Source organism: Myxocyprinus asiaticus, chromosome 6, assembly GCF_019703515.2.
Source record: "Myxocyprinus asiaticus isolate MX2 ecotype Aquarium Trade chromosome 6, UBuf_Myxa_2, whole genome shotgun sequence".
In the NCBI taxonomy this organism is placed as follows: domain Eukaryota; kingdom Metazoa; phylum Chordata; class Actinopteri; order Cypriniformes; family Catostomidae; genus Myxocyprinus; species Myxocyprinus asiaticus.
In genome coordinates, this window is record NC_059349.1 from 55,676,954 (window position 1) to 55,687,439 (window position 10,486).

The following is a 10,486-nucleotide window of genomic DNA, read 5'->3' on the forward strand; positions in this document are numbered from 1 at the left end:
AAAGTTCTTTAATACACAATATAAATGCTCAAAGTTAAAATAAGAGTTTCTCTATAAGAAAAGATCACAAACAAATAAGCTTTCAGAAATAGTGAGATACATTCAGGCTGATCAGGTGCAGAACAATCAACAGAACTGAACAGAACCGGTCCTGAAAAAAGTATGTGAAAGTGAATATTTACATTATTATAATCAAAATGTATCTTTGTAAAAATAAACAATTTGACATTATATGAATTAATATTATATCATGAAATAGTATATATAATAATGATATGAGCTATCACTGTTTGAAATAATGTGTATAATTTATAAGTAATAACATTGAGTTTACATTCATTTGTATCAGAAACACTAAAAAGGTTACTGTCACTTTAAGAGTTCAACGAGCGGCTCACAGTGTTCCGGTTCAGCAAACATCAACGAGAATCTCTCAGTTTCTTTAGCGATTCCATGCTGTGTGAGATTAAAATGAATATTTCTTTTTACTTTTTTATCTGACTGTAAAGAACATAGGGAGTGTTGGTGGTGTAGTGGGCTAAAGCACAAAACTGGTTAGCAGAAGGTTGCCGATTCAATCCCCACAGCCGCCACCATTGTGACCCCGAGCAATGCACTTAACTCCAGGTTGCTCCGGGGAGATTGTCCTTGTAATAAGTGCACTGTAAGTCACTTTGGATAAAAGTGCATGACAAATGCATAAATGTAAACATAAAGAATATTAAGACACATTATTCAGTGAAAGTGGAGTCGCCTCATCTTTGATGGACACACATTACACGGAGAAAACGATTCTCTTTAATCTCAAGCACTTTTCATTAAAACAAGGCGATTTTCCAGGTATTCCAGTTCTAAAAGCAGTTTAAGGACCTTGTGTGAATCCTGTAAACAGTGTAGAAAAAAGTGCAGTGGGGGTGAAATCAAGCGATAGAGAGATTATGATGTTTGACGGGTCATTTCATTTATGATCACATGGACAGAAAACAATGTTGCAAATTTAGAAATATCGAGTTATGCCACGATATGGGTTGTCATCTTTTTGGTTCGCAATATATAAAAACTAACAAAACTAATCCAGACACTCAAAAGTTCAGTCACATCCTGCAAACTCTCCCAGAGCTGGAAATACAATCCATAACATTCACTCTAATTTGTAGGTCAATCAAATGGATTGCAGCTGTTTTATATATATATATATATGATGTTGTTCTAATTTAGCAGAAGAAAAACCACTGCGTGAGCACACCTGTGAATTATAAGCTATAAAACCTGTCCAGCTGAATACTCAAACAGTCGATTCATTGATAGCATACATTAAAGCCCTTTAAAACACCGCAGCTCTCTGCTCACTCACACAATCGCAATTAAACAGAACATATGTGATGCGGGAAAAACAGAGCAGCTCCACTTAATTGTGTATTCATGAGGAAACATCTACACACACACACACACACATTCCAGCAGGACAACATGAGATGTGCACTGATGTCATCGGGTTTTAAGGTAGTGAAGCAGTCATGCTTTAGCTGCAGAAAGGTGGGACACACAGAATCTACAGCCACTGCACATCTGCAGGTGGTTACAACCTGAGCTTTCACTGGCTGATGATGTCATGTTTACAGAGCAGGTGGCCAAAATAATGTTGACAGATACACAATACAACTTAATCATAGCATAATAAGATACACAGGTCAATAACGTGATGCTTATTTTTTGTCCAGATCTATTAAATTATTCAAAAATAGAAAAATGCAATTCACACAAAACATTTACTTGAATACACCTCTGCTATGATGAATGAGCTCAAATTAATTTTGATACTTTTTGGGGGAGTTGAGGGGTGGATTAAAAAATGCTGATTTTTTTCTTTCTTTCTTTTTTTTTTTTTTGTAAAAAAATGTCATTTAGTGTAACCATCCAGAAACAGTAAATATATATATATATATATATATGAAAGTCTCATTAAAAGCTTACATTTTTCAGAAAAGAAAGTTTGGCATAGTGTTGAATAATCTTTTATTAGTATTTCTTAAAAAATGAACAGTGAAATAATTTTATGCTAATATATTATTAATATTTTAAAAAATGTTATCCAACAAATCACAGTCATGTGGTGTAACCAACATGTTGGTGGTCAAAAATATTGGCACCCTAGGTGAATATGAGCAAAGAAGGCTGTGAAAAATATCTTTATTGTTTATCCTTTTGATCTTTCAATCAGAATATTCACAAAAATCTAACCTTTAATTGAAGTAAACTAATTGAAAAGGGGGAAAAATCTCATAATTAAATATTTTTCTCCAAAACACATTTACCACAATTATTGGCACCCCTAGAAATTCTTATGAGTAAATATTACAGTCATATTTTATATTTTTTTAGTGCATCTGGGTGACTAGGAACATGAAATTGTTCAGCCATGATTTCCTGTTTCACAGGGGTATAAATATGAGGTAACACACAGGTCACATTCTCTTAATCATCAATCACAGTGCTTAAGACTAGAATATAGTTCTGATGTGCGGCAGAAGGTTGTGAACTTCACAAAATGGGAAGTGGCTATGAGAAAATATCTAAAGCATTGAAAATACCCATTTCCACCATCAGGGCAATAATTAAGAAGCGTTAATCAACTGGAGATGTTAAGAATCGGCCTGGAAGTGTCTATATTGTCTCCACACACAGTGAGGAGGATGGTTCGAGTCCCAAAAGAATCTCTAAGGATCACAGCTGGAGAATTGCAGAAATGAGTTGGGTCTTGGGGTCAGAAAGTCTCCAAAACTACAATCATATGTCACCTGCATCACCACAAGTTGTTTGGGAGGGTTTCAAGAAAAAAGCTTCTGCTCTCATCCAACAACAAACTCACGCATCTTCAGTTTTCCAGACACTACTGGAACTTCAATTGGGACCGGGTTCTATGGTCAGATGAAACAAAATAGAGCATTTAGACAGCAAACACCGGAGATGGGTTTGGCACACACAGAGATGAAGTAGCACCCAATGCCCACGGTTAAATATGGTGCTGGATCTTTAATGTTGTGGGCCTGTTTTTCTGCCAGAGGTCCTGGACGTCTTGTTCGGATACATGGCATCATGGACTCTATCATATACCAATCGATACTAAATCAAAACCTGACTGCCTCTGCCAGAATGCTTAAAATGGGCCCTGGCTGGATTTTCCTGTAGGCCAATGATCCAAAACACAAAAATAGTTCACTGACCACAAAATCAAGGTCCTGCCATGGCCATCCCAGTCCCTTGACCTGAACTCCATAGAAAACCTGTGTGATGAGCTGAAGAGGAGAGATCTGGAGAGATTCTGTATGGAGGAATGATCTCAGATCCCTTGCCATGTGTTCTCCAACCTCATTATGCATTATAAGAGAAGACTCAGAACTGTTCAGAACACAAAGTATTGAATAAAATGGTGCCAATAATTGTGCCACACATACAGTATATTTGACAAAAATATTTGTTTTTTGATAAAACTTGGGTTGTGTTTGCAATTGTTTGTAAATTTTTTGAATGAAAGATGAAAGGGATAACAACAAAGACATATTTTTCACAGCCTTCTTTGCTCATATTTACCAAGGGTGCCAATATTTTTGGCCACAACTGTATGTTTTTATGTGAAAAAATAAAAGAACAAATCAACAGATGACCCCTTTAAACCTTTACAACTGTGTGTGAAAGTGTTTTTTAAAAATCATTATTTTATCATATAATTAAATATCAGATATTTTGACATTTTTATGTAAAGGCAGGTCAATTTTGTTCAGGTCAAATGGAGTAACCCTGAGAAAACTTGACTCAAAAATTCATGATGAAAAATATGTTTGAAAACTTAAGTTGTGTACACTCTCATGTATACAAGTTGCAAGTAAAGTATTTTAATACCTTTTACTTGATGGTTACACCACATGACATTTTTAAAGTCATACTTTTTTTTTTTTATTGTGTAACCTACATGGATACTAGACTTGCTCATTTTTATCACCTCAGACAACTTAATTTGTCAGTGACCCACACACACAAAATTGTTACATTTAAAATTTCACTTATTTTACACAATATTCACTTAAAATTCTCCAAAAACTGGAACTTTTGGAACTATCAGGAATCTGAATTAGGGGTTTGGCTAGTTAGTTTGGTCCATTATAGCCCATGCTTGCACATGTCAGAACTACACCATGATGTTTCCAAAAAGCATCTTTTTCCATTGACGGTCATTTAAAGCTGCTCTGCGTAACTTTGTGCTCTCTAGCGACATCTGTGGTTAAAATTTAAAACTGCAAGCAATTTGCGTAAGAACGCTTTACGTCAGTCGTGTTTCGGCACTGCTCTTCTGGTGGATGAATCTCATGATTTGAGCTTACCTGGTTATCACGTGTGTGTGTGTGTGTGTGTGATCATGACTGGAGATATTCAGAGCCGGAGTCATAACGTGCTATTTTCATGTTGATATAATGTTATAGGATTAAACATTTAAAACTGAAATATTACTTGCTTTGATGAAGATAAACAACACTCGTATTCACGTTTTGAATGAATGAATTTTACACTTATAGCACTTTTCTGACACTAAAGCACTTTTACATAGAGAACAGGGTATACCAGTATTAGCAGTATATTTTAATATGATTATTCAAGTGTTTTATCTACTATTAATGTTTGTATTGTACTACACTTATCAGTTTAAGAGGTGATACTCGTGATATGGCTGATACGAGTTCATTGGAAGACTTTATTTTTGTTATATTATATTGTACAGCCTCAGTTGATAATGCAAGTGAACCATTATACTACAAAAGTATGTCTATGAATGCACACAATAACACCTTAAAATAAAAACATAAAACGAGGATTCAGTAATGATGGGGATAAAGCATACTTAATTAAACATGAAAATAATAAGCTTATACGCAATATAACAATTACAAGAAGTCAATTTCAGAAGTCATAAATATTAGTAAACATGTCACAGCAACTTCCCCGACAATGCAGATACATCACAATCGATTAATGTAGCCAATCCTACTCAACCAGCTCAGAGCGAGATTCGAACCAGGGTCTCCGGCATGAGAGGCGGATGTGCTAACCAGTAAGCTAAAGGATACAGCTTCTAGCATCAATTGCTAGTGCGCCTCTTGAGGCCAGGGGAGTGAGGTGTATACACTGCACAGCTATCTACCAGCTGGCTACCATTACATTAACACACGAGTAATGTTCGATTCATACAAGCATGACAAGCAATATAAGCCTCAACAACTCTACCAGAAAACATTTCCAAGCATTAGAGCAGGTAAACAACTTCACCAAATGGATAACAGATAAACATCCATCCAGATTATTTCGATGCTGTCTTGAACAGTGTGAGTGTGACTGAACTGTAGTACTCACCAACTAAAACTGTGCATTACCATCATCTACTGTTTACATGGGAATGAGACAGCCGGCTCTTCTTTCCTACGTTCACGGACGTGATGTAATGTCGCATGGATGTACGTCATAAGCCAGCGATATCGCGCCAAATCGGACCCGACTGGCTTACCGTAGTGAATCGGGGAAAGGACATTGTTTTGAACACTGACTGTTTATATACTCAGTCATTAATGGCAATTTGTTCATTTTTAACCCAAAAATCTTACATAGTGCAGCTTTAAAATTAGCCATATATTCTGCCATTGAGAATCATGTAAATGCAACTGAATGACTGCTTCTGTTAATCAGCCAATAGTTGCCTCAATAATTCAAGTATCAGCCGATTAATCGGTCTGGTCAATATAGCCTATTGATCTGTGCTCTGCATTGGATTAAACCCTAACCAACCTGAAAGAGCCAGAATAACTCCTATACATTAATTAATAACTCATGCATTTTAATGTATTTTGCATATATGTTACTCAAACCTCTGAATCAGTACACTAGAGTCTTTACATTCAGGGTTTAATCCAGAAAGCTGCTAGTCATGTTCGGCTTTACGTCATCATTTCCGTTTTGATAAAACCACTCAGTGTTTATAGTAGTGTCGACATGAGCTCATCTGCAACCACAAACATCGCGACGCGTCGACGCTACTCGCAAGGTAGTTAACAAATGATTTGCGCATTCACAGTCCGTCGAGAGACGCGTTCACTGACGCGACGCGATCATAACCAGAGATGCGCGAAATGCTGATTTCCATCATTGCGAAAAATACTGTTACATTTGATTTATGTGTTTAAACGTTCCGATGAGTCAGACTCTCAATGCATGCGCTATTCAGGGGGGATTTCACGTTAAAATAAAAATAGTCAACAAAAGTGTCGCCAAACATCACACGACTGCACACGCGGGGTTCACTCACCTATTAGTAATTCATGCTGTCCGTGTGATGGACGCGTTATAAGCGCTCACCAATGACAGCATCCTCCAGCAAACGCGTTCCATCTCATCCTGATGCAGCCGGACTTTATGAATGAAGCCCGGAGACTGAGGACACGCCCACTGGTGCTGATGATGCGAGCGGCGGGATTCCACCTCAATGTGCGTCAGAATGATGATGTCATGCTTCATTGTGCACTACAGAAACACACTGATTCACAAAACTGCCGCGGCTCAAACATGGGCATCTATGGGGTTATTGCATTAACCTGCTTATCAAAGGAGCTGTAAGTGATTTTCAATAATTATATCATTTGACAGAAATAATTAATTAAAATGTTTCACATATACCACTTGGCATTTAAGTCAGTGAGCACAATAACATGCACACCAATACGCTGATAACCACCAAAAATTAGCTTATTAAAAAAATCTCAAGAAAGCCATGCATCATCGGGTTAGTCCTGTTTTTGATGTCAAAAAGATATGTGTACTCAAGATGGCGCCGAGTATGGCTGCTGCGTTGCGAGCTCCGACACAACATTGTAGTGTTTTGTTTGTTTTGTTTACAATTCTTGTGTTTTTTTGTCTTGGATGTTGTCTGCCTTATTGTCTATGACAGACAAACAATTTTGGACATTGGTTCAGCAATTACACACCGAAAACCGGACTTCACATTCCTCAATGCCGACCCGCTGTTTACAAACAATACGGATCTACCCGAACCAGAAGCCATGGATAAATAGCAATGTTCGCGCAGCACTTAATGTGCGGACCTCTGCTTTTAATTCCGGGAACACGGAGGAGCATAAACAAGCCAGTTATTCCCCCCCGAAAAACAGAACAGCAAAACGCCAGTACAGGAACAAAATTGAAGGACAGTTTAACACCACCAACTCTAGAAGTATGTGGCAGGGAATTAACATCATCACAGACTTTAAAGGGAATAAAAACTCTGCCGTGAACACCGCTGCCTCTCTCCCAGATGATCTAAATACTTTTTATGCTTGTTTTGAGGGAAATAACACCGCCCTCGCGGAGAGAGCTCTCGTGGCTGAAGCTACAGAGGTTAGTTCACTCTCCGTCTCTGTAGTGGATGTAACCCGATCCTTCCGATGGGTGAATATCCGTAAAGCCGCGGGCCCAGACGGCATTCCGGGCCGCGTCATCTAAGCTTGCGCGAACCAACTGACTGGTGTTTTTACGGACATTTTCAAACTTTCCCTCTCCTTGTCTGTGGTCCCCACATGCTTTAAAACATCCACCATTGTGCCTGTTCCAAAGCAATCCAAAATAACTTGTTTAAATGACTGGCGTCCTGTTGCTCTGACCCCCATCATCAGCAAATGTTTTGAGAGACTAATCAGAGATTACATCTGCTCTGTGCTGCCTCCATCACTAGACCCATTGCAGTTTGCTTACCGCAACAACCGCTCCACTGATGATGCCATTGCATCTACAATACACACTGCTCTCTCCCACCTGGAAAAAAAGAACACTTATGTGAGAATGTTGTTTGTAGACTACAGCTCAGCATTCAACACCATAGTGCCCTCCAAGCTAGATGAGAAACTCCGGGCTCTGGGCTTAAACAGCTCACTGTGCAGCTGGATCCTGGACTTCCTGTCAAGCAGACGCCAGGTGGTTAGAATAGGCAGCAACATCTCCTCATCACTGACCCTCAACACTGGAGCCCCACAGGGCTGTGTTCTCAGCCCACTCCTGTATTCCCTGTACACACATGACTGTGTGGCAACACATAGCTCCAATGCCATCATTAAGTTTGCTGATGACACGACGGTGGTAGGTCTGATCACTGACAATGATGAAACAGCCTACAGAGAGGAGGTGCACACTCTGACACTCTGGTGTCAGGAGCACAACCTCTCCCTCAACGTCAGTAAGACAAAGGAGCTTGTGGTGGACTTCAGAAGAAAAGACAGAGAACACAGTCCCATCACCATCAATGGAGCACCAGTGGAGAGAGTCAGCAGCTTCAAGTTCCTGGGTGTCCACATCACTGAGGAACTCACATGGTCCATCCACACATCAGCGCCTCTTCTTCCTGAGACGGCTGAGGAAGTTTGGAATGAACCGCCACATCCTCACACGGTTCTACACCAGCACTGTAGAGAGCATCCTGACTGGCTGCATCTCCGCCTGGTACGGCAATAGCACCGCCCACAACCGCAAAGCACTGCAAAGGGTGGTGCGAACTGCCAGACACATCATCGGAGGTGAGCTTCCCTCCCTCCAGGAAATATATACAAGGCGGTGTGTGAAAAAAGCTCGGAGAATCATCAGAGACTCCAGCCACCCGAGCCATGGGCTGTTCTCACTGCTACCATCAGGTAGGCGGTATCGCAGCATCAGGACCCGCACCAGCCGACTCCATGACAGCTTCTTCCCCCAAGCAATCAGACTTCTGAACTCTTGATCGCTCACGATCAATATACATCAGCACTGCACTTTATTACCCTTACTCTTATATCTCACACCGGACTGTCATAAATTATATTATTATTATATTATATTCTCTCTTAACAACTGACTATCAACCGACAGCCTGAATGTCAATATAGTACAATACAACCTACTGTACATTTTATATATACTATATATACTATTTTTATTGTATAATGTGTATTCTATATTGTGTGTATTGTATACTGTACATTGTATGTTATTATTTGTATATTGTGTTGTGTGTAATTATGTATATATTAGACTTTAAATTGTGTTGTGTTCATTTGATGTTATTGTAAATTGGTTTATGTCTCATCACTGTCACGACTGCTATGTTGATCAGAACTGCACCCAAGAATTTCACACACCATTGCACTTGTGTATATGGTTGTGTGACAATAAAAGTGATTTGATTTGATTTGAAAATGTAAACAGGCTTGCGCACCTTTATAAAAGTGCATGCATTGCGAAATCAGGGTAATGAGCATGATGAAGACACAGTTTACGACCTTACTCCAATAAAGCAACACTGTTTGAGATGTTAACATGACCTTACATGTGCACTTATTACACATAATTGGTGTAAGAATGTGCATGTAAACGTGCTCGATGAATAAATCTCACTCTTAGTAGTACAAAAGGACAAATATTGTTCTGTTTCACACCCATACCTATCATATCGCTTCAGAAGACATGGATGAAACCACTGGAGTCGTATAGATTCCTTTTATGCTGCCTTTATGTGCTTTTTGGAGCTTCAAAGTTCTGGTCACCATTCACTTGTATTGTATGGACCTACAGAGCTGAAATATTCTTCTAAAAATCTTCATTTGTGTTCTGCAGATGAAAGAAAGTCACACACCTGGGATGACATGAGGGTGAGTAAATGATGAGAGAATTTTCATTTTTGGGTGAACTGTCCCTTTAGGAGCGCCCAATTCAAGAGCCGATTCATAGTTTCAGATCTAGTGTAAGTCTAACACAGATATACTCAGGGTTGGGAGGGATACTTTTAAAACATATTTGTGGAGGTGGGGGCTTGGTTGAGCGTTCGTCTGAGGGAGATAGGAGGCGGTAAAGGTTTTACCTGGGGTGAATTGTGACTAATTACATGTTCTGTGTCTGCAGTGAGAGATGGGGGAGATAAAAAGAGAGCCATTCGACAGACGAGGCAGAGAGAGTTACATACCAGAGATGGCATGTCTGTGTTCTGAGAGTGTTTTTGCTGAAAAGCCGATCTTTGTTTCCATTGATGCTGAAAAGCAGTCTTTTGTTTGGCATAAAGCTGGAAAGTGTTTTCTGTTCTATTTTACTTAAGAGTGACTCACGAGGACTGTGGAAACCGGCTCCCGCTTCCTCCTTTATCTGTCCAAACACGAACCTTGTCACAGTATTCCACAGATTACGGGACATCAAGTGAGTTTACATCCACAACAAAAATGAGCTAATTCTCAAACCCCAGCAATGCAAGACAACCGTGTTAAATGACATTTGATATGAGCGGGTCAAAACGAGTAACACAGACATGTGCACAGTGAACACCGGCAGTACACCGGTAAAGCTGTTTACATACTGTTGATTTCAAACACAGAAGGAAATAGTCCAAAACATCCTTTAATGGTTCCCCTTTCACCTAAAGATTAAAAATAATGCG

General features: G+C 39.3%; 2 protein-coding genes across 3 annotated transcripts in view; one reads left to right on the plus strand and one right to left on the minus strand.

Moving 5' to 3' along the window:
* Positions 1 to 10,486, minus strand: part of LOC127443052 (yjeF N-terminal domain-containing 3-like) — a 479,510-nt gene that overhangs the window by 393,442 nt on the left and 75,582 nt on the right. The window lies entirely within an intron of this gene.
* The window catches only part of LOC127443049 (5'-AMP-activated protein kinase subunit beta-2-like), a 180,173-nt gene that overhangs the window by 81,487 nt on the left and 88,200 nt on the right, over positions 1 to 10,486 (plus strand). The window lies entirely within an intron of this gene.